This window comes from Polyodon spathula, chromosome 12 (genome assembly GCF_017654505.1).
Source record: "Polyodon spathula isolate WHYD16114869_AA chromosome 12, ASM1765450v1, whole genome shotgun sequence".
NCBI classification, from domain to species: domain Eukaryota; kingdom Metazoa; phylum Chordata; class Actinopteri; order Acipenseriformes; family Polyodontidae; genus Polyodon; species Polyodon spathula.
Genome location: NC_054545.1, coordinates 39,617,308 through 39,642,584, shown reverse-complemented (window position 1 = coordinate 39,642,584; position 25,277 = coordinate 39,617,308). Strand labels below are relative to the sequence as shown.

The 25,277-nt window shown below is 37.1% G+C and overlaps 1 protein-coding gene across 1 annotated transcript in view; it reads left to right on the top strand.

Moving 5' to 3' along the window:
* Positions 1-25,277, top strand: part of LOC121324138 (speckle-type POZ protein) — a 143,534-nt gene that overhangs the window by 37,325 nt on the left and 80,932 nt on the right. The gene's annotated exons all lie outside the window — the stretch shown is intronic.

Below are 25,277 nucleotides of genomic sequence, written 5' to 3'. Positions count from 1 at the left end.
TCACTTTCTATTTCTATAGGAAGCTCTAGCTTTGAAATATGTTCTATTTTTTCATGATTTCTTGTAATTGCAATCTAGCCTTTCCTCTTCTAACAGCTGTTCTGCTCAAACACAGGAAGGTCAGGAAAGTCAGTGATTATGACATCGAAAAGAAACATTCACGCTTATTTCTTCATCTAGGTCACAGTTCATGACAAGTGAAAGCTGAGTTTGTGTGCCCTACTTCCAGGTAGTTGCTGCATTTTCTAAGCATGGTTTCAAAGAGGGAGTGAAATAGTAAAACTACCTTTGGGGAATCTAGACAACGTCTTACCTTTGAGAGTGCACAGAAGGATAGAACTGCATGAATGTAGTTAACACTACAGTGTTCATTTTGAAATGACTGACAACAACTTTATGTATGTCAGTTGGAAGCCTCATTAAAAACTGTAACTGTATTCTGGGAATTCGTATGAGGACATTATATAGAAGTTAGAGCAGTCTAGACATAAACATTTCTAATTTGTAATAATAGCAAAATGCTCTGCTGTTCCTTTGCTATATTCATCTATTATTATATATTATATATATATATAGATATATATATAATATATATATATAGATATAGATATATAATATCTATCTCTGTGTGTTTGTGTGTGTGTGTCTATATATATATAGTTTTCATTTTAAAAAGATGTTTGAACATTGCCTCATATACAATATTATTATCGTTCATTAAAATGATCTATCAGATACTCCAGAAGAGTATTTTGGTATTATTTTTAATGAACCTTTTTTTATTAATGCACATTGTTTTTAAAAATCTTAACAGCTGGATTAATTGTTAACTTTTATACTACCAGTGTCTAATTCATATCAACATGGTCTCATTTTCGATGGGAACAAACACTATTACAAAGGTATTAAATATATTTTTTAGGAATTGGGCAATATATGGTATATTAGAATGCTTACAGTTAGTATGGGAATGGTATATGCAGTGCTAGCTTAAAAGAAAAAAAAAACAAGCTCCATGAAAAATGTATTTTACAAATGTCATCTTTAAAACTAAGCAGCAGCTTTCCCACATTACTAGATTCTGATGTCTTTGAAATGCCATCTCTCCCAGGTAAGAACCCAGGATGTTGGCACCAGACCAGCAGACGTACCATGGTGAGGGTGGCACCAGCCGTTTGACTGAGCTGAGGCAGAGGCTCTTCTCTTTTGTGTAGTAACTGGCAACAAATCCTCTCTTCCACTCATCCAGGCCTTTTTTTAAATGATATCTCAGTCCTAACATTCTAGGTTATGTATAACTTTGGACCACAGCTGCATGTTGTGTTACCCAACATGTCATGAATAATTTGACTTGCTGTACTGTATGTGTGGGGGTAGCTGTTCCCTAGGCAACCAGGTCAGCTGGAAGGCCTTAATCAAACGCTAATAAAGTGGGAGGATAATACAGTATTACACTTACTTTCACAGCAGTGAGCAATCTGCTAAGGGAAAGAGGGTAGCATGCAAGCAAGAGGGAGTAGATGTCTATCTGTTGGCTATAAATGGCAGTGCCTTTGGTGGTAGGTTAATTCAGGATACACTGAGGCACTTTTATGCTATTAGTTCCTTTGTCTTTATATGGTGGTTTGGTATTTGGTGCTGTAATTGAATGCTTCTGTCACTTAGCCTCTGTTCTAACTCTATCAACACAAAGTACCCAGCAAGGTTTTCAAAGGACCCTTTCTGTTTTATAGTTTGGTGTGGCCACCACAGATACAAGACTTGTTTTCAGCTAAACTGAGTAGGAATATAGAATTGTCTGTAAGAGCAGCTCTGTTGCCAGCATCTAAAATATAAAGCAAGCTGTCAGGGTAGCTCTGGGAAAAGGGGAGCGATTAAAGGCAAAGGGGATACTTTTAAGGAAATAAATGCTTCACATAGTGTGACAATATAAAATAGAACGGACACTATTATGCACAAGATTCATTGTATGAATGTGAGATATGCGTGCTGTTATACAGTCCCCAGACTAAAAATAAGATTTCTATAAATTATATAAGATGTATAAAATAGTAAAATATAACAAAGTAATATATTTATCCACATTGCACTGTTTCTATACCAAAACCAGTAGCTTTTACATATCTCCAACTACCTATTGCATTTGTCTTTTTATATGCGACTTAGGAGTGACGTGAAAGTAAAGCACACTGTACTGCATTGCTGTATCGCAGTACACTGGCTCCCCACTCGGACGCAGTCAGATCAGTTCCGCAGTCCCTGTCATGCGAGAACAATGTTCACAGCCCGACAATAGGTGTTTAATTAAGTTCTTATCATTTTGTGGTGCGCAGATGCTCTGGGGAGTTCGAGTAAGCCTCTGTAGGTTGTAAATATCCTGCATTTAAATGGTCTCTTTGCTACTTTGTACAGTGCTCACGCGAAAACACATTAATGATAACGACCTGAGCAAAATGAGAAAACGGTAAAACAAGCCATCTAATGAAGTTAATCTGAACACGAATGTCAGCAAGGATTTCTAGAAAGAAAACGCGCCTCAAACAGTACGTGGCGAGCACGTCAACTACATTGAGAACGTGATACGCTGTCATCATAACGAGTTTATTTAACAGTGTCATTTTAATGGGGTGGGGGAAAACTGTTAATTTGAAAGTATTTGATATATATATATATTTTTTTAAATACAATATAATTAAAACGCTGCCGTCATAAAATTTTGACAGAATTTATTGAGATTGTGAACATAAATTATAAATAAGAAATTTATATTAACTAGCTGCTAAGAAACAAAAATTTAGTTTCTCATCCCATTTGCGACAGTATTGTTTAAACTGTTTTTAACTTAAATTTATTTTTAGATTTAAGTAGACATTTTATTACTATCCCACTACTAATTTTTGATTTCTATATATGAAATTTATACATTTTATATATATATATATATATATAGTATATATATATATATAATAGTTTGATATAAATTTATACATATATATAATATTGACACATAGGATGCTTCTTATATAATATAATTGACGTCGCTAGCGCCAAGGACGTTGACACATTGCTTTTGTGCTAATTACAGCGGCTGTAAACTTCCAGGGAAGATCGCTAGTTTATGGTCAGTGATGGAGCTAATCTGCTGCGGGAGATCTCAGCCTAAGGGTCGGGGGTAGGAGCAGAATAACAAGGAGGCAAAGTACTTTTGTTCTCTTCACAAAATCATCAAACGGCAGATGCTTCAGAAATGGTTCATTTTTTCAGGCACGGGGGCGCTATTGACGTCAAGTATACTGTACTATCTTTAAAATAGAAACAAATGGCAACCTAACAGATCACAGCATGTGCGTTTATGTGGAGAGCAGAACACCATATCACTAACAAAGTATTTCTAATAAAATTTGCTGTGTATCACAGTGATGTAGACATTGAGACTTAAAGGGATATATCATCACATTTCCCAGTCAGCACTGGGATATACGACACTCAGATACACGTCATCAGGGAAGTAACATAATCTTATTTTCAATATTCTGACTAATGACTTATATACTGTATTATATATAATATATAATATATTATATATATATAATATATATATATATACATACACACACTTTGATCATCTACACGAAAAAATTCAAACTTGAATGGTGGTTGTGGTACACACAATGTGTTACTTTTAGACTACCCCAAACTTGACCCTTTTTCTTTTGATTTACACAACCTACTTAACACTTTCAATGTGTGAAAAAAATGGAAGGAGGTGGGGTGAGAAAACAAAGCAATTAAAAATAAAAACCTGAAAAGTCTTCATTAGATAAGTATTAACCCCCTCAGGTGCATTCAAGTGCCTTCAGAATTCACACAGTAAGTTAAATGGAGTCCATCTGTGTGCAATAAAAGTGGTTCACATGATTTCAGATTAAATACACCTGTCTCTGTAAGGTCCCACAGTTGGGTAGTGCATTCAAAGCAAAGATACTACCATGAAGACCAAGGAGCTTTCAAAACAACTCCAGGATAAAGTTGTGGAAAGGCACAGATCAGGGGAGGGGTATAAAAGATTTCAAAGGCATTGAATATCCCTTGGAGCACAGTCAAGTCGATCATTAAGAAGTGGAAGGTATACGGCACCACCCAGAATCTGCTTAGAGCAGGCCGTCCTCCCAAACTGAGCAGCCGGGTAAGAAGGGCACCAAGAGACCAATGACAACTCTGAAAGACCTACAGTTTTCCATGGCTGAGATGGGAGAAACTGTATATGTGTCAACAATAGCTGAGGTACTCTTCAAATCTGGCCTGTATGGGAGAGTGGGGAAAAAAAGCACATGTAAAATGTTGTTTGGCCTAAATGCAAAGTGTTATGTCTGGCGCAAACCAAACACAGCACATCACCCAGGTAACACCATCCCTACTGTGAAGCATGATGGTGGCAGCATCATGCTATGGGGATGCTTTTCATTAGCAGACCATGGGAAGCTTGTCAGGGAAATGGCAAAATGGATGGAGCTAAATACAAGCAAATCCTTGAGGAAAACCTGCTTCAGTCTGCAAAAGACCTAGTACTGGGACAGAGATTCACCATTCAGCAGAACAATGACCCCAAGCACACAACTAAAGCGACACTGGAGTGGCTTAAAAACAAGAAAGTGAATGTCCTAGAGTGGCCCAGTCAAAGCCCGGATTTAAATCCAACTGAGAATCTGTGGCAAGACAATTGCTGTCCACCAATGATCCCCATCCAACTTGACAGAGCTTGGACAATTTTGCCAAGAAGAATGGGCGAATATTGCATGATCCAGATGTGCAAACCTGGTAGAGACTTACCCCAAAAGACTCACAGCTGTAATTGCTGCCAAAGGTGGTTCTACCAAATATTGACTCAGGGGTGAATACTTACTGTATCTAACCAAGACATATCTTTTTTTTTTTTTCATTAACTGTTGTTTCACAATTAAAAATTATCTTGCCTCTTCAAAGTGTTGAGTAGATTGTGTAAATCAAAGGGAAATGTGTGTGTGTGTGTGTGTGTGTTGTGTGTGTGTGTGTGTGTGTGTTGTGTGTGTGTGTGTGTGTGTGTGTGTGTGTGTGTGTGTGTATATATATATATATATATGTACAGTGGTTTGCAGAACTATTCACCCCCCTGCAAAGTTTTCACATTTTGTTGGCACCTGAGCGTACTCCACAGAGCTTTCAAATTAGAATTTACACTGATGTTTTTATATTAATGAGTGTTTTGATTTTGCATTGTGTTGATTTGAAGGATTCACTTTATTGTTTGTTGCGTGTATTTCCAAACTGATTTAAAAGATGTGCTTTATTGTTTGCTGTGTGCATTTATAGATAGTTTTATATATTTATGTTAACTGTAGTCAATTCAGTTATATGCAGCCTTATTGACTCTAGCTAGGTAACATGTCTTAATTATTAATGGTGATTGCTGTTGATCTTGTCTCTAAGCATACAGTAATTTTATATATGTTGATTTTTTTAATGTTCTCTTTTTCACTTGTCAATAAATACAGGATTATTGTTTTATACTAGTCCTATTTCTTGATGTTTCTTTTATTGTATAGACTGAGCTTCCAGCAATCGATTATTTCTGGACCTTCCCGGGTAATCAAAGGTAGTGTGGCAGCTGTACGCTACTCTCTATAAATTCAGTTAGTACACTACTCTGCCTTGGGAAGGGGTTTTATTACAATACTGTGATGCATTTTTTAAAATAATCTGAGATCTTTAGTTGGTTTTGTGCATTTTGATTTGAAAGCTGAACTGTAACATTAGGGCCTTATCGAGCACTATATTCTGCAATTTTGAAGACTGACTGGATACTGGTTTAATTCTAGAAACTGATGTTGTTGTTATTGTTAAATATTTTACTAAATTGCATTGCCTTTTATGTTTTAAGCAGTTCTGTGCATGGGTAACATTTTGATTTTATTTTGCTGTTGTGTCGTTAATGGGGAATTTTACACATATGTTGTGACTCATGTTATACATGGTTCTACAAATTTTTATACATGTCAACGAGTGCTCCCTCGCTATAAGGCTCTTGGATTATAACGCGCCTCAGATAGAATGCTCCTACAGCATTTCCCTATACTAGTGATTCATGCAATATTTCTACAGTAAATACAGTACCGGTGTTGTTCAAACTGTAAACAACTTCTCAGTCTAACTTCCGTTTCTGTCTCTCCCTTTTGATACAGTATCTGAACTGAAGAAAAGCTGCGCTGGCACTTTATAACACAGGCATCTTATTCAGCATTTGTTTTATGACTGAATAAATATTCTACCTATTATGTTGTTATCTTTCTTAATGTATTCACTTCTTTGCTGTGAGAGAAGCTGCGGCTTTCTCCAGGAGAAGAAGCGCTTCCGCTTCATCCCCGCTACGGAAGCCGAACCTGGGGCGAGCCCTTTCCCTCTTCCCCTCTCCCGAACCAGGCTAGTTTTAGTTTAAAAACTTGTAATTAAAATGATCCACGAGTGGGAAAGTTACCTTTTTTTGTAAATATATAGCGTTGATTACATTGTGCTTTATGCATGGTTAATTGGTTATTCACGAAAAAAAAAAAAAAAAAAAAAAAAAAAAAAAAACAAAAAATACTAAAGGGTACACAAGAGGAGGCTTGGTGCAATATGGCACCACTCATCATCATACGGAAATGTCAAATGCACAGGTAGAGAAAAAAACGTCACTTAAGAACGCTCTTCGGTTATAATGCCCATGTGTTCTCCCGAGACCAGCGTTATACCGTGGGAGTAGTGTAGTGCATTACAGTTTACGTGTCCATTCGTCTTTTTTTGGCAAGTGAATTAAAATACTACTACTGTTGAAAATATAGTACCCTACCAACAAAATCAACTACAGTACATCTAAATGGAAGCCTAGTTATTTTAAAACACAACCATTTCAGCTATTTTTGGCATTGTATATTATTTGTGTTCCCTGAAAAAGGTTTTTGTCTTTTACTGCTGTGCTATTCACCCAACTTAGTAATTAATTATCTAATTATCTAAGCATAAACAGCAATACAGAATCATACACAACAAACATACTGCAATCGAATATTAAACAGGTAGAAAACCAAATAGGAAAATATATCTGATAAAACTAAAGTTTCCCTTTACGCATACTGTGCTATGGATAAGCATAGCCTATACCAATGCGCATGGAATCACTGTGAAAGCGTGGTAGATCATGGTTATAGGGATTGCATAATAAAAGCCATGGGGAAAAGCAGTAAACTTTGATATGAGTGCTATTAAAATGTGATTCCTGGGGACTTGTTTACTAGTAATAATGATTCTACATTCTTCAATATATTTAGGCCTCTGTGCTCTCTGCTTCATCAGAAACTAGTCAAGCTTGTGGAAATTTAAGCTGTAAGATTAAAGTTGTTAATATAGTCATGCTCCAACTGCTGCCTGGAGCAGCTTCAGCTCCAGGGTTCAGCTGCCTGGTTCGACGGGAGAAAAAGACTATCAGCGTCTCAGTGGGAACAGAGGTCGCCTTTGCTCTTCAATCCTCTTAGATCAGTAAGTGGATTGCAGCGGCGTGGTGAAATTAAAATTGAGCATAACACATTTGGACACACTGAATTTTCAAACAACTGTAATATCCATTGAAGGGGGCCTGAAGTGTTTAAAGGTGTGTTAATCAAGGTTTCATATACATAACATAATCACCGTCCTCTTGACTTCTGTTGAATATCTTTTGTATTGTATTATACTTCAATTTGGGATGGGAATATATTTCAAAGACAATGCTATAGGTGAAAAGTTGCCGCTGCTTCCTGTTGCCCAATCACTTGTAGCTGCAGACCATGTTACCCAGAGTATATGCACCAAGAGGTAGCAGTTTATCTTTAGAATTGCATTGGACATAATTGCATATCTTAAATTCATAACACAGTTAAGAAAAACATTAATGCCACAATTGAAAGGGAAATAGTAATATTCTTAATAAAGCTAATATGAGTTAATGAAGTGGCTTGTAAAGAATGGGTTATTACTCTTTACTATCAACGCTGCATGTATCGCTGCCTTTTGACATCAATATGCCACTTACTGGTTCTGATGCTACCTTAACTCATGCATACTCCTAAGCCATCTTGGATGCTTAACATGCTACAGCCATCTATCAGCACTGTTTGCATGGTGTAAATATATGCAGCATTTAAACTCAGTCAGTGACAGATTTGAAACTAATAAATATGTATGTGCCAGTTTCCCTAAATGATGTTGGGTTGCGTTCAAAGAGAGGATTTAATGAATCTAGATTTGTAAACAGCGTTGTGTTAACAGCCTGTGCCTATTATATGTATTGAAATCCTCCCTAGGTTATTCAACTGCAACAAAACATTCAGTATCACTAAGCCAATGCACTCCATTCCTTTCTCAGCTCTTTGTTAGGGGGATTGGAAGGCGTATTGTATAGAAATACAAGATGATTTTTGTGATGCAAACAATGGCGTTTTAAATAGATTCACATGGGTTGTTAAGACACTTAAGCCAGGTGTTTAAAATATTAGCCCTGCGGGAAAATTTTAAGCTATTCTTACAAGACAAAAATACATGGACGATTTTTTTTTTTTTAAACTGCAATAAACTAAAATTAAATAAATTAAAGCAATTGTAACTAATAAAATAATTCCATAACAGAAACAGACTTGCATTGTGGGAGGTGTTAGCTGTCTTAAAATGTATGATTTTTAATGATTCCCATGATGGCAGTATTACGACCCAGCACTGTTTAGATCATTTGAATACACCTCCATATTTTTTGGTAAGGACTCAGTTGCAAATATTGCCTGACTAATCCATTGTTTGGTAACCTTCATGTTTTGTTCTGTAATTGTACAGGCTTTTCTTTTAAGCCATGATAGTGCTCACAATAGAGATCTTATTCAATACATCATCATTCAAGTACTTTGTACAAACACATTCAGAGTTTTTTTTACAGTGTTGTTTAATTAACAACGATGATACCTGGTAACCCCCTCAATGTGATCGTGTTTGTACACCTTCATTTTGATTACTAAAGCAGTTAATTCAGTTAATTGATATGTTTTGTATTGGCTGACGTGCAAAGGGAATGCAATTCTTCATTTCAATATATGGTCGATTCAATTAATCAGTTATTTAGCAGTTTTCACTGGACTAAGTTATAAGATATCTACAGTGCAGTACAGTTTATGCATATATTAATCCATTTAGACTATGCCAGATACCTGTTATTTTTCCTTATTTCCCTGTTAAGATTGCATGTAAGTTATTAATAAGAACCAATGCATCATTCACAGTCATTTAACAGACCATCAAGTATAACAACACTGTCACTGTGTATAACTGTGTTAACATACCCCACAAAAACCCACCGCAAGGACACAAAAAGGAATATGCTATGCTTTAATATCTCCACATAAGGCATTGCAATGTTTTTCTAAAACCCTGATGAAATGACTAGAAAAAACAGTTTAAACAGTCCTGCAGACAGCAAAATGGATAGTATTAATACCACAAGGTTGTAAATGATGTTGATGTTTTGATGATCAAATGTTTTTTCTTCATTATGTATTCAAATTGATATCACTGAGCTGAACCTATTAAAAGACTATCCAATTATTTCAGTAATCTGGAACTAAATGAGAACTGTAAAAATAATGAGCCTCATTGCCTGCCATTACAAATAGATTATCCTGGCACAAAAGCAGATGTATCACACTTCAAGACAAGACAGTAAAGAAAACAACTATTCTGAATGCTATCTGTGTTCTGCATTCGGCACATAAACACATTATAATCCCACAAGACTGTCAACAAGGAGCATCCCCAACAATTTTAGTTGTTGATAAATATTTTCTTAGCACTTCATTAGGAGATTATTGCAATCTACAGTATAATCACTGGCCTGTAACATCTGGTTTTATAGGTGTGACAACCTTCATTATTCAATACTCATAAATTCATAATATCCAGATGGCAGACTTTAGATGAGTAATCAAATACTAAGTATAAGTTATGACAGCACATTTATGTCCGACTCTGTTGTGGAAATGACAGTCTTCTCTTTTAATTTAACAATGCAGTATAATGTACTATATTTAAGAAACAGAACTGCAATAGTATTTTTGTTTCATGATTTATTTATATTGTATTTGAAGGAACGATATTACAGTCGTGAATATTGTATAAAGGGACTAATGTATAGGTATTGCTTCTTTAAGTTGTGCAATGCATTAAATATCTAGCTAATATGTAACTAACCAAACTGCTATTGCATAAACATTAATGACACGTTGTGAAGATAAAAGTCCCTTTAATATGTTGATTTCTACAGTATAAAGTGATCTGCTTTTATCCTGTACCAAATATCTGTTGGCACCTTTACAAGTTGAATGTGTGGTTGAGCCCATCTGAAATTGGTGGCAAAACTTTGTTATTTCTATTACCTTGATGGATGTCATTTAAAATGAGAACTAAATCTTCTTGATCACTTATTTATTATTCAGATACAACCATTTCAGGACAAATTGACATATCCCTGCCCCATATATGCCCCATTTGCATTAGAAAATATATAGTTATTGCTTTCCGTATTTACACTTTCAGACCAAAAACTCATGGTCACTTAAATTACATTATGTGATCATTTAAGTCAATATAAGAGACTGTAGGCCTCATTTATTAGAGGTTCTTATGTGATAAGATGCGTGTTATCCAAGGATAAGGCTTGTGCTAGATAATCCCGTATTTATCAACCACGATAAAGCGCAACTTAAACCATAAAATGTGAGTTAGCAGCATGCCTTAAAAATAATACAATGGGTACATTAGCATGTGCTGAAAAATGCAAATGCATGGTGATGTATTCAAATGAAGTGGCATGAGAGCACTAATGAGGCTAACCATGAAGCACACCTTAAACTGCGTGCTTGATAGCACTAATGGAAAACAGGTGTTACGAGCCAAGATTGGTCTTAAAGCTGACTGTCAGCACAAGGTACAGGAACATGTATGTGCAATACTACACATCCAAAACTGTAAATAAGTAAGACTAAAAGTAAAATAAATGCATTAATATACTAAAACACACATTTACCAGCCGACTGCTTTAAAGAAATCAAGAAAAACAAGTTTTGAACAGAAATGTGTCTATATACAGGTATATTATGATTAAGTAAAACTGTACAAACAAAATAAGTAATAGGACATTGAAAATATGTGTAGCCTATAGCCATAAAAACCATGCAAAAGCTGGTCATAACTGGTCATAACTTACTATGCAAACGATAAAAAAGACATAACTGCATTCATACACACATAATTGAAACATGGTAATATAAATAAATAAAGAAAACTAGGTTTACAATCACAACAGCACAGAATATCAAAGAAGGAAGTGTTCACCTAAATCAAATACCTGCATACAGTGCACTTTTTTTTTCTGCACATGATTTGGGCACAGCTATACCATTGCATGTGTCGGCTAGCATTGGGGTCGATACCTTCTGCATACCTGCTTTTACTTCTGTACAAATAATTCTGCACCTTCACAGCGTAATCGGTTTGCACTTTTCTGTTCAAAATTATTCTTTGTCTAGCTACAATAAATTAGAGATTCTGCTTTGTAACATAGTTGCGTATCCTTTGGGTTATTCCCTGATCTTTTAGAGCTTGAAACAAATCAGTACTCAGACACACCATTTTAACATCATACCTATTTTTTTCGGGTAGGTCTTCACGTGCTGGTATTAACCCTTCCTTGAAGCCAGTTCTGTCCTCTCAAACTAAGGAGGTCACACTTTCTCAATATAACACCTTTAATCTTCTTCACCACCTCATCCAATGTACCATGAATTTCTAAAGGATGCACATCTTTCCATGGCACAGTATTGCATGCATTTTCCTCAGAAGGTGGAAGGTTAATATGACTAATATTACTCTCAAACACTTTTTTTCTGTTGGTGTAGATGTCTGTATGTTCACTTCTTCAGGTACATCAGAGAATATAATCTTTTGTTTGGGAACACAGGAAAAAGATGTACTGTATTTACTTTACTGTGACTCCTGTTTGTCAAAATGCTGAAATTCTGACTTTCCAGGGAGTGTGGTGCAGGTGTCACTTCAATGTTATCCTTTCTTCTTGGTTTCTTCCTTCCAGAGCATGCATTTCCTCTTCTTTTCCTCTTCAGTTGTGACAGACTCAAGCGAAGTGTTTTCTTAGAACCTCCATACCCAAAGATTGTTTGGCTGCAAATATATGGTAGCACTCTCCTGTCAGGAAGAAGCTTTGTGCCACTGCATCCAGTGATACTCTGAGCTGCATACGAGTAACCTTTGTCATTGCTTCACAAGTGTTCCTTCTTGGAACATCATTAACAACTGTTGCTTCCTGGGACTTGGAACCTCACCACTCTTAACAAAATTTACAGTCTGTTCAGGATCAAACACATCTTCTGGAAATGTAACTTCTTCCAAATTGCAGCTAAATGCAGAGCACATCTTAGTAAGATGGTAATTGTCCAGATTGCATTTTCCCTTAGGAATCTCATGAAAGTAAACATTTTGGAGTTAGAACAATGATAAAATTATGGCATCTGCTCTAATTTCCTTCCAGCTGGACAGGCATTTCAGAACCACATTGAACCTTTCAGAGGAATTAGTAGTTACCACACTAGTTGGGCATTAAACACCTAACATTTCCAAATGGTACCTGACACTCTTTTTCAGAATTGTGCCCTCAAGAAACTCTTGGTTGTACTCCAAAACTGCCTGGCTCCATTTCTTAGAGAAATCCTTGAACTTAATGTTGCACTGGTCCTGTCACTTGCTATCCAATAGCCTGAGAAAGTTCACAACTACGAGTTCTGGAATAGTAGCCTGAATAGCATTCTCTATACTTGCCTCACAGTCAGCGCATATTACAATCTGTAGACGTTTTAATTCTGGTATTAACATGTAGATTCTTCTGAAGAACTGCTTATATGTGAATTTGGTCTTCTGCTGAAGCATCATGAAACCTACAGGTAAAACAGGAGCCTCTTTGAATGCTTCATGGCAAAAGAGAAGAGCAGAGATATAAAAGTCTCACAGTTATGAAAGCATTAGGGGAACTTCAGATGATGCATCAAGGATTAACTGTAACTCTGTTATCATTTCTGGTAAACCTACTGTTATCATCAAATCAAGCACCAACACATAGTCCCATATGAAGTCACTGGTGTACACTGTCATCTCATAAATTGCATACAGCTCATCATGACTTAATCTTGTTTTGGTTTGTAAAGCATTTGTTGTGAACCTGTTCCAGGCATTGTGTATTGTGACTGGTATGTCAACTGCACAGGTAATTTGTTCCTTTATCAAATCTTGATAAATGGCAACAGGTGATTTTATTTTCAGGTCTGCAATTTTTTCCAAAACTCCAGGACATGTTCTGATATATATGTGTTGGTCTTTTGATTTCCATGTTGCTTTGGTATGTATGCACCTTCAACAGCAGTGTGTTGTATGGCAGTATAAGGGACAGACTTGTCATTCAGCTCATAAACATGTTTGTTAAACTTTTTGTTTTCACCTTTCACCACAAAGTACATCTTTTATATGTTTGGTGCTGACCAAAGCAAGTTGCATGTTCCTTTATTTAATCAAGTAATCTGATCAGAAGGCCAGTCATTCCTTTTCTGTTTGTGTTCTGCATATGAACAGAGATAAACTTCACCATGTTTTGGATTAATGGGAGGTTAATTTGTGACTTTAGTTTTGTCCACATTGGTCAGCATAGTGTATACTTCATATAGTGTTAATAAATCTTTCTGCAACAGATATACTGGGTAATGGTCTTCTGTTGGTCCTTTTAGGTCACTGAATTAAACTATCGGCATATTATTTATTTTTACATGGTGTTGGGTATCATTAGAAGGTTCTGATTCCTCTTTTTGAGAACTCACCTTAAGTTGAGTTTGCTTTGAACGTCTCCAAAGGTCATACAAAAAAGCGTCTCTTTTTCTGTGTTTGGAAGTCCACATTTTTCAACAATCTGGGCCCAAAGACCTCGTGTACATCTGTAACGCTCTACAGAAAATCCATCTTCATCAGTGCCTAATGATCTTAATGCTTGGCATATGTCTTCCAAATATGAATGGTTTAATGAAACCATTTTGAAAACTTACTAGAAAATAAACTATATGAATAAATTAACTTCCTAGGATGTTGTTGCATGTAACACACACAACATAAACAAATATTGTATATACACAGAGCAGAAAAGTAAACAAATCCCACTTTTACAGTAAGTAGAACACCCTTATACCATTTTATTAATGTCATTTTATTAATGTAATTTGAGCATCACTCCCTAGTGGTTATTCTATGTACAACACCACAATTCTGTTGGGGTTTGTTATTCTAAAACATGGTACAGTATTAATGACACTGACAAAAATTTTTACTCATTGTCAGATATGTATTTATTTGGGACATATTGCTGAGGGGTACAGCAGCAGGGTACTCTGTGTCTGGTGTTTACTGTGCATGTTGAACTGACTTCCTTTGTGACTGGTGTTTACTGTGCATGTTGAACTGACTTCCTCTCTGTCTGGTGTTTACAGTGCATGTTGAACTGACTTCCTCTGTGTCTGGTGTTTACTGTGCATGTTGAACTGACTTCCTCTGTGTCTGGTGTTTACTGTGCATGTTGAACTGACTTCCTCTGTGTCTGGTGTTTACTGTGCATGTTGAACTGACCTCCTCTGTGTCTGGTGTTTACTGTGCATGTTGAAATGCCCTGCTCAGTGTCTGGTGTTTGCTGTGCATGTTGAAGCGCTCTGCTCAGTGTCTGGTGTTTACTGTGCATGTTGAACTGACCTGCTCAGTGTCTGGTGTTTGCTGTGCATGTTGAAGTGCCCTGCTCAGTGTCTGGTGTTTGCTGTGCATGTTGAAGTGCTCTGCTCAGTGTCTGGTGTTTACTGTGCATGTTGACAGCTTGGGTTCTGGGTTACAGTGGGATCCTTTAGTGGTGGTTATAGTAAATCAGATTTAGTGCAACTGCTGCAGAATTAGACCTGTGACAAGTACATACGTCAAAATGTACACTTTGCGAACTGTCGCAACGAAAATGCAAATATGGGTGTGCTGGCGCTGCAACTGGCCCATCTTAGTACATCTGCCCCACAGAGTGCCCTACTACTGTTAGATTCTATCAGTTTGATTTAAAATCAGCAAAGCCTTGTTTTTGTAATGCCTGTTTATCTAAGTCATCACAAGTTTTTAATTATTTTTACAGCCAGCTTGTGATGAAAAGCCGCATTATCTTCAATAGCTGCAATATAGTGCTCAATGCTTTGGCATCTCCCGAGTGCAGCTTTCATGTTGTGATGAAGTAGGCCTTCAGTATTCTAATTTGGTCATAACTTTGTGCAAAACCAGAAATGATTAGATGTTTGTGATCTTTCTGTCATAAGGCTTTATTGAAAGCTCTTACTAGACGAGTAGGTCTTTTCGGCTTGCACATCTTGTCTTGAGAACATATTGATTTTGTAGAATCGACTGCTGATTTGTAAAGGGCAGTTAAGAGGGGGCTCTTTGGATGCTGTGTCTTCAAGGCTGATCAGAAGTGCACTGTTTATCTGTCGATCTACCTTTAAAGGTCTTTTTGTAAACAAGAATAAGAATAAGAATAATCTGCAGTTATCCCTAATTAAACCCTTCTGTAGAGCAAATAAATACCAGAAGCAACTTTACAGCATTCTAATTGCCTTTTTACTGTAATTCTAATTTTACTGCATTGTAATTGCAGTTGGAGAAGTGTCACTATAGTGATCTCAAGTTTCAGTTAGTGTAGTTATATAATTTATTGGAACGCTTTTGCTGCACCATTCCTACCATATGTACATGTTTTGTTTTTTAAAGACATGTGTGATCTATAACAGGTAAACTCACAAAATGAAATATTGTTTTTTTTTTTTTTAAATATTATTATTATCTTCTCATCAATTTTAGGACTATGTGGCAGTTATTACAGTTTTCTTAATATTCACGTTTAAATCTGTTCCTTTAGTTTATTCTAGAAACACAGCCTTGTTTTATTCTAATGGTGATCAATGAGCCTCTGACAGATGAAGTGGAGTGGGTGGGTTTTTAAAAAAGTGGTTGTGACAGGAAAGCAAGAATAATTATTAAAAAAAAACAACAACAAATGTATAAAATGTAGAGAAAAAAAACATTGGCATGACAAAAAGACATAAGGCCACAGTTAAGAATCAAAAATATAATAATATATTTGTACTTTTTGTTTTTAAAAAAAGGCTAAACATTTGGTTTCTCCATTTAGCAAAAATGTGCTGTTAATTTTCTTTAAATGTTTATCTGAATGACTATGTGGGCTAAATACATATACAGTACCAGTCAAAAGTTTGAGTACACTTACTGGAAACTAGTTTTTTTTCATAATTGACAATGTTTAACGTAGTATACGTTTCTGTAAATACTTGAAAATGAAAACACATGTTACAATATACAAAACAAAACATAAGGAGTATCAAAGCAATGTTCAAGAAAATTGAAAATTGTCTCTAAATCTTGGATTCCTCAAAATAGCCACCCTTTTTGCCTTAATAACAGCCTCACAAACAAAAGGCATTCGGTTAACAAGTTTCAGCAGGAAATCACCTGACATGTCTTCCCAGCTCTTCTGCAGCAATTCCCAGAGATGTAGGGCACTTGTGGGTAGCTTTGCGTTCCTGACTCTTCTGTCCAGTTTGTCCCATACAACCCCCCCCCCCCCCCCCCCCCCCCCCCCCCCCCCCCCCCCCCCCCCCCCCCCCCCCCCCCCCCCCCCCCCCCCCCCCCCCCCCCCCCCCCCCCCCCCCCCCCCCCCCCCCCCCCCCCCCCCCCCCCCCCCCTGTTCTATGGGATTGAGGTCTGGAGACTGGGCAGGCCAGGTCATTAGATTGAGTTTGTCCTTCACTTTCCTTCTTCGCCAGAAAGTTCTTGCACAACTTTGAGGTGTGTTTCGGGTCATTATCTTGCTGAAGAATGAAGGACTGTCCAACTAGCTGTAATCCTGATGGAATGAAGTCTTAAGTGTTTATAGAGTAAAAGTTTGTACAGTTAAAAGCATAGATAATCATGAAAAACCTGGTTTCAAGCAAGTGTACTCAAACTTTAGACTTTTACTGTGTGTGTGTGTGTGTGTGTGTAATATGTTAGATGTATGACTTTAATTTGTTTGGGTAACTAATATGTTATACTTATACATCCATTGAAAACAAATGAATATATATACTTAATGTCAAAAATAATATATAATTATACTTGTGTGTGTATATATATATATATATACATATATATATATATTATCTATATATATATATATATATATATATATATATATATATATATATATATATATATAAACGCCCAAAGCAACAATAACCTACCTTTATTCATAAAACCAATAACAGTGCTATTAAGAAAACATATCCAACTGACCTTTATTGATCAAAGTGTTCGAAGCAAATTTCTTCTGTTTGACACAATGTTACAAGATTCATCACAGTTGTAATTTTACTGCCTTTACTGGATGCGCCACTCGGGAGCCCCAACATGTACGATGCTGACCACAAAATCTAACATTAAATACTGTACTACTATTGTAGTTTCTGGTGAAAATGCTCGGTGGTGCCGCGTCTGTCTGTTCTGGGCTTTAGGCTTTGTACTTTTTTTATTAGGACCCCCAACACTTTTACTGGGACCCCCAAAATGTACTCTAGGACCTTGGACACTCAATGGGAAAACGTTTGAGAGCCCTTAAGTAATGTAAAAGTGGGTTAAAACTGAAACCGCTCAACTTTGTACTCCAAACGTTGTTCATGAGGCACCCAGCCCATGCTCTGTGCCAGCAGTGTCTGCTTTTTGTTGACGACGGGCTGAAGCACGGAATGACACGTGGCTGTTGTGATTCCTTGTGATGTTTGTTCCGATGACTCAGTGTGGGTTGCACTTGAATTTCTCGCTAAAGGGGCTGCAAGCAAATAACAGACAATGTCATGTCCATGTCTGCAGTACTGCGTTCTCTCTGTTTACTGAGGTGCTTCACTTTAAAGATTCATGATGTTCTTTTGATCGGATATGCCAGGGAGAGAGTATGTGCTAGAGGAGAATGAAACTTGACAGGTACTGTACAGCAGCAGCAGTAAACTTGGTGCATCTCAAATCGTATGGTGACAGAGTCCTGGCCTTGTTTTGAATCTGCTAAGGACAGCCTTCAAAGAGCCTGCAAATCATTTGTTAACCATGAAGTGCTTTTTGTTCCCTGTTGTGTTGGATAAGTATTTGAATACATTGTTCATATTACAAAATGTATAAACAACTGCATCAGAAAGATGCCATGCCAAGGAAACCAATGTGTAAAAGACATTGGAAATGAAAAGTGTATATAAATTATACTCAGAATGAAAGCATGTTCAAATATTTTGTTACATTTTGAAAGAATAAGCATGAAAAAGCCCTAGCTAATTTCCTGTTTTTTGCTGTGGGTAACTACCATAGCAATCCTATTGGCCGTGTTGTTGTTTTTTCTTTTTGCTGTTAAGCACAAATGATTTTACAGTGTAGTAAAACTAAAAGAAACACTTTTTTTTTCTTTCTCAGTGGTTTTTACTTGATACACAAAAAATAAATCAATAAATTCAATGACTGTTTTCTTAAATTAAATCCTTGCCATGCTTCTTGGTGTTTTTATACAGTAGTTTTAACAGGTTTTTTCCTTTTTGAAAAAGAGTAATAGGGCCTATACTCTATCTTATATGGTCAGTTGAGTTTTATGTTCCATGGTAAGGTGTGAAATTAATGGTCCCTTAATGAGCATGTTCTGGTCTTGCAATGAGCAGACGTTAACCGCAGTCCGTGTGAAGTGTCTATCACCAAGTGCTCTCATGTACACAGAGGAGATGGATTCAGTAAAATTACAAAATAAGATAAAGCTGTAGAGAGTAACATCAAGTAAAACGTGGAAATAATGAAGGCAAGAGAAAGGACACTAAGGTTTTCAAAGGGAGATGAGCAGTTATCTCCATTTTTGATCAGAAGCAACACATTTTGAACCTGCACATTGAAGCAGCCTACTTACAAATATCCCTAGGATTTCGTGTCACCTTCTCAAATGAAAGGTAATCATACTACATTTCATAGCGGTAGTTTATTACCCCTTTTCCACTGGCACATCCGAGCCATGCTGGCCCCAGGCCTTTTCAGCACTAGTGGTTTTCCACTGGCTATTTGTCAGACTGAGTGAGAACCAAACCATGGTACTGTGGCCTCATGAAACATCAGAATCTGGATTGGAGCAGGGCCTTTCAGTACAAATGGGGGACGGGGTCAACCATTTTCATCATTACATATCGTCAATCAATAAGGCTACGGTTGTTACCATATAGTGTCTAAGGCAGAGTATCTTGCTTGTTGGATCCAAATTAATGCACTGTCCGAGAAGCATGCTTCTCCTCTTTTTGTAATCAGCCCAATGTTGTATTTCAGTTGAATTCAATATTCTATGAACAAAAATATATGAAGAACACACGACCATAACCTCTGGATCCTCCATTCGCAACTCAAACACACAACGCCTCGTAATACCGCATCATCTACATGGAACTCGGCATGTTCGTTGCATGTGATGTCAGCTGAAACACAGACAGGCTCAACCTGAGCCATGCCAGGCTGGATTTTTCCACATGTGGTGCCAGGAAATCAGCACAGACTGCATGGTTATGGTGGCCAAAAGCCTAGACAGGCCTATTTCTTTTTTATATTTCAATACATAAATTGAGAAAATGAGACTGAGAAGAAACAAAATAAATATAAAAAACAATAACTTGAATGCAGCAAAAGGCAGTTGCTTTAATTCTATATATATATATATATACACACACACACACACACACACAAAATATTCCTCCAGAACATGATTGCTCATGATTATACCTAAAGCCCCATTTTTATTTGCAAATACAAAATAACGTGAACTAAACCAAAATGTAATGTATACAATAAAAAACCATTATAAAGGAAACATGGAATGACATTTTTAAATTGGGAGGTTTATACAAAAGATACTTGCAGTTGTAGTTGTCAAGGCTGAGCCGTTACCACAGACACGGTGTGAAGGGAAACGGAAGCTCTGACTACCACTTGTGTAGATGTGTAATTTGGAGCGAGTCGTTAAAATTGTGACGGAAGAGAAGAGACGTTTTGTTTCTAAGATGCCTAAACCGTGCCTAACAATTAAACAACGCTGCAAAGAATTTGAGCATGAGGAGATGTATGCAGCTGATTTTGTAACTGTTGGCAGAATGGGAGTTGAAAGATACCGTCGTTAAGCATTAGCTGTTTAGAGAAGAAACCTTTGTTTTAACCTTTGTAGTTTGTATTAGTATGTTAAGTCTTTTGTTTTATTTCAAGTTGTGCAAACTTTGCACTAGAGCAAATGCTATTTTGATTTTGAATGAATTTAAATTAATGAATCTGCTTTGCTCAGTTTAAATACTGAGAAACTCCAAGTTTATTGAATACTGGAGCCCTGCTTCAGTGCAGTGGGCTTGAAATACAATTCCTGTTTTTTTAATGGGTAGATTGCTGTATGTGCAATTGATAACCGCACACTAGTACAGTAGTTTAAATATATATTTGAGCTTATTGTATTTTTATAGCATTATTTACTGTAAGTAGGAAGTTAATTAAAATGATTAGGGGACTTAATGTATGTTACTACCACTAATGAGAAATTATGGTAACTCAATTTTCTGTGCTAGGTCTGTTTTCAAAATGTAAAAAAAAAAAAAAGATGTTTTAAATATGTATATTGTTAAAACATGATATACATCTGGTTTTTATTTGTATGCATCTGTTAGAGTTAATGTGTATTTGTAATAAGATAAAACAATTTTTTACAGATGAAACTAAATCTAATTAAATTTGTGAAATAAATGAAAAATTATAAAAACATTTAAAAAAATCACTGGGCTCTAATTATACCTGCAATTTAAAATATTTGGTTATGCATTTATAGGAAGGAAGAGAAGAAATGTGAAGTTTACACAGGAAATGAGAACATTTTGTCATGGGGAAATAAGACCAAATCATGTTAGTCCTTTAAGAACATGAAGTTTACAAACGAGAGGAGGCCATTCGGCCATCTTGCTCGTTTTGGTTGTTAGTAGCTTATTGATCTCAGGATCTCATCAAGCAGCTTCTTAGAGGATCCCAGGGTGTCAGCTTCAAAAGAATTCCTGCGGAGTTGGTGCCAGACCCTTACAATTCTCTGCGTAAAAAAGTGCCTCTTATTTTCTGTTCTGAATATCCCTTTGTCTAATCTCCATTTGTGACCCCTGGTTCTTGTTTCTTTTTTCAGGTTGAAAAAGTCTGGTTGACATTTTCAATACCTTTTAGAATGTTGAATGCTTGAATCACATCGCAGCGTAGTCCTCTTTGTTCAAGACTGAATATATTTAATTCTTTAAGCCTGTCTGCATATGACATGCCTTTTAAACCCGGAATAATTCTGGTCGCTTTTCTTTTCACTCTTTTTAGAGCAGCAATATCCTTTTTGTAGTGAGATGACCAGAAATGAACAGAATATTTTAAATGCAGTCTTACTAATGCATTGTAACGTTTTAACATTACTTCCCTTGATTTAAATTCAACACTTTTCACTACATATATCCGAGCATCTTGTTGGCCTTTTTTATAGCTTCCGCATGTTGTCTAGTTGAAGACATTTCTGAGTCGATATAAACACCTAGGTCTTTTTTTATAGATTCCTTCTACAATTTCATTTATAATGCATGATATTTATAATGCAAATTTATATTGCCTGCGTGCAGTACCTTACATTTTTCTCTATTAGATGTCATTTGCTATCACATTTTTCTTGTGTCTAGATCATTTTGAATGACTTTTAATGCTGCAAAAGTGTTTGCCACTCCTATTTTTGTGTTGTCTTGAAATATAACACGTTTGCCTCCTATACCAGAATCAAAGTCATTAATGTAGATTAGGAGGAGCAGGGGACCTGTGGTACTCCACTGGTTAGCTTGTTCCATTTCATGCATTATAAATTACTGCTGTTGTTAGCTATCATTCTGTGTCTGAGACTTGCTCACATTGACTGGATCGGGTCAGTAGAATTGGTTTCTGTTGTATTGTTTTTTGCTGGAGGACATGCTGTAGTAAGTTGGCAGAAAAACACGTTGGTGGTTTTGAACCACCTCATAGTAAGAAAATACTAAACAAAAAGCTGATTTCATAGGCAAAAGAGAGTATGGTAGCCAATAGATTCATGCTGTTTGTTATAGATCATTGCAATTACTCATCTGTGCAAAGGATTAATATGAATGAGTCACCTTGGCAGATTTATGTAATCCTTTTTATAATTCTGTACTGGGTTTGTGCATTTATTGGTGTAACTGCAGGACAGAGAATAGTCACCAAAAATATTTTGTAGTCTTTTTTTTTTTTTTTTTTTGTCTGTCATTTTTTGATATGGTCTAGTGTAGCAGGCACAGCTCAATTCAACACGGCTTCTCTTGTTTGTGTTTACAGAAAGATGTTGTAGCCTAAACAAACTGCTGTTCAGTAGAAACTTGCTCCATTTTCATTTTTTGCATTTAAGTAATGTACTGTTATCTAGGGAGACTCTCCAAGTGGTATTTCTCAATTCCACTAAAATTAGATCAAGGAGGCGCTTTGAATGGAAAAAAAAAGAAAAAACAAAGGATAATGTAAGTAAGGTTTCTCTGTGTCCTTGGCATTTAGCATGCCAGCGATGTCAAGTGCTATGGGGCCCTGTGGATTTACTGCATCTCAATAAGGCTCTTTTCTGGCTTATATTTAGTAATTGTCATACTATCTGCACAGCAGTTTTGCAGCTTTTTGTTTGCATTCCCTTAGGCTGTTCAGCAGGCTAGCCGCATATGTGGCATCTATAAATTGGACATGTTGAATAAGATGAGTCAACATGAACAGGAAGATGTGGTGGTGTGCGTGTTTTTAATTTTTATAAATGTATACAACCAGTGACTCGCTGTCTAGGCAGTGCTTCCAGGTTAAACGGGTGAAGACTGTTATTGAAGATGGTAATAATTTGGTTCTAAATAGATAATTTACTGTGTGGTTAATCGAATCAACTGTATATTTTAATCTAAATTGCTTTTCCATTTTGATTTAAATTAAATACCTGGTATTTGATTGCATCAGTTGTGTTTAGAGATCAAAATGAGGGTTAACACGATCCTATTCGGTTTTCACTGGATCTAGAAGATTAAAAATGAACTCGCACAACAGTAAAGAGTGGCACATCCAGTAAAAGCACTTGCGTAGAGTGCAGTCTGAATGTCGTCATGTTCGAGTCCAGGCTATTCCTTTGCCAACTGAGTACAGGAGCTCCCAGGGGGAGGCGCTCAATTGGCCTAGCGCTGCCCGGGGTGGGAAGGAGAGTTGGGTCATCCTGGGTGTTGTCGTTGTCTGGCCGGGCACCTACGGGCTTGCCTGTAAGCTGCCCAGGGCTGTGTTGTCCTCTGACGCTGTAGCTCTGGGTTGGCTGCATGGTGTAAAAAAAGCGGCCGGCTAATGGCACACGCTTCAGAGGACAGCGTGTGTTCGTCTTCGCCGCTCCCGAGTCAGCACAGGGGTGCTAGCGGTGAGCTGAGCAAAACAAAATAATTGGACACCACAAAATTGTGGAGAAAATATGAAAAAAGTCATTGGCGACTGCTAAATAAAAAAAATAATAATAATTAAAAAAAAAAAAAAGGCGCTAGTGATGGGGGATGTATTTTTTACAAACATATTTTTTAATAAGTAGTTTAAACCCTTCTGCACATTTCTGCATGGGTAGGTTCTTTGATACAATCTGAGTTCTTTCTTGCATATTGTTGCTAGTTGCTCCTGATCTTTGTCATTCCTTGCAGTAGGCTGATCTACCTCTTCATTTACTACCCTGAGCGTGAAGCAGGTGAAGGCAGGACTGCATGTCACTGGCAGCTGAAGCAAGGAAGCATGCCGAGCCTGGAATTAACTGACCTGGAGTAGACCTTTGGAGATTGAAGCTTAATTGGTAGAAAAGTAATGAACTTAATTTTTTCCCAGAGAAAAAAAATGGTTCTTGAACATTGTACAACATTGCCTACATACATCTGTGTTTATTAGAACAATAGTCATACAGCTATACTGCTGTGCTGATTTGGCACTTGTGATGCATGAAGCAATGTAAAGAATTTTAATGGAACTGCAGCGTTGCACAGTCATGTTCATTTACTCACCAACACATGCCCTGTGGTCTGTTTGCTGCAGGGTATTCACCAAGGGTTTTGTGCAGTTATCTCTCAATGATAGTCATAATAATAAGTGTTATGGGGTACACTCCACTGGTGTTTGTGTTATTTTTGTATTGAGTGTTAGTGTTAGGGTAGGCGTGTGGCAGCACGGCAGGGTGAAAGCCCTGCCAGGGCATTAATGTGTGTGGTGCTGGAAGTCCTGGGTGGCAGTGTTTGTCCCTGCAAACACACGTGGGAATGTGGCTGGAGTTGTTAATTGAATGAATGGTTAAATGCTTAATTAAGGGTCCAGTCACGGGGGTTGATGAGGATTAGTGTGGAGCATTAATGTTGGTGTTCGAGGTGAGGGTTTTTGTGCTGTGTGTTGTATGCATATAAAGAATTACAATTCGGATGTAGGGGAGTTTATGTAGCCGTGTATTTTTTTATGTTGTGAAAGAGGCAGCTTGATCTACAACCACGGTATTTAAGATATATAGGGCCTCATTTTCGTGTGGAAAACAAGGATTTTGTGCAGACAAAAATGAACCAAAAATTCCACCAACATAATTTTGCCACAAAGCAGAGAGGTTAGGCTGCAGAAGCTGTGTTTCAGAAAAATACAGATTTGAAATGGGGAAATATTTAAGGTCCTGTAAAGCTATGATGTATTAATGCGACACTGATTTATTTCAAGGTAATTGTAAGTAGATTCGCCTATATCCCCTTACTTTTGGGCCAGTCGTGGAGGAGATCCTGTAGCGATCCCACCGAGAACACAAGGTGTCTCGGCAGGTGGCCGCGTTACTCCCTCCTCGCGCTCCTGTACAGGGTAGGTTGAACTGCTGACAAACCCTTCTGACTTGGACTGTCACCAGGACAGTTCACACAGCAGCGGCGAGCAACCGTGCATTCCCAAAAGGCAGAGGTAACGCAGGACGTGGCCTG